Below are 254 nucleotides of genomic sequence, written 5' to 3' on the forward strand. Positions count from 1 at the left end.
ACCTTTTCCATCATCTTCTCAGCAACAGACAGAGAATTCTGAACAAAACACTTCTAATTTAGCCAATCTAGTCTCTGATCTGTCAAAGGCCACTGTCAGTTTCATGAGTGAAAAAAGATCCTCCATCAGAAATCTGGAGGCACAAGTGGGCCAGCTGAGTAAGAAAGTCAGTGAAACTCCTCCCAGTATTCTCCCAAGCAATACAGAAGAGAATCCAAAAGGAGAGTGCAAGGCCATTGATGTAATCAATATGG

This window comes from Arachis duranensis, chromosome 4 (genome assembly GCF_000817695.3).
Source record: "Arachis duranensis cultivar V14167 chromosome 4, aradu.V14167.gnm2.J7QH, whole genome shotgun sequence".
In the NCBI taxonomy this organism is placed as follows: domain Eukaryota; kingdom Viridiplantae; phylum Streptophyta; class Magnoliopsida; order Fabales; family Fabaceae; genus Arachis; species Arachis duranensis.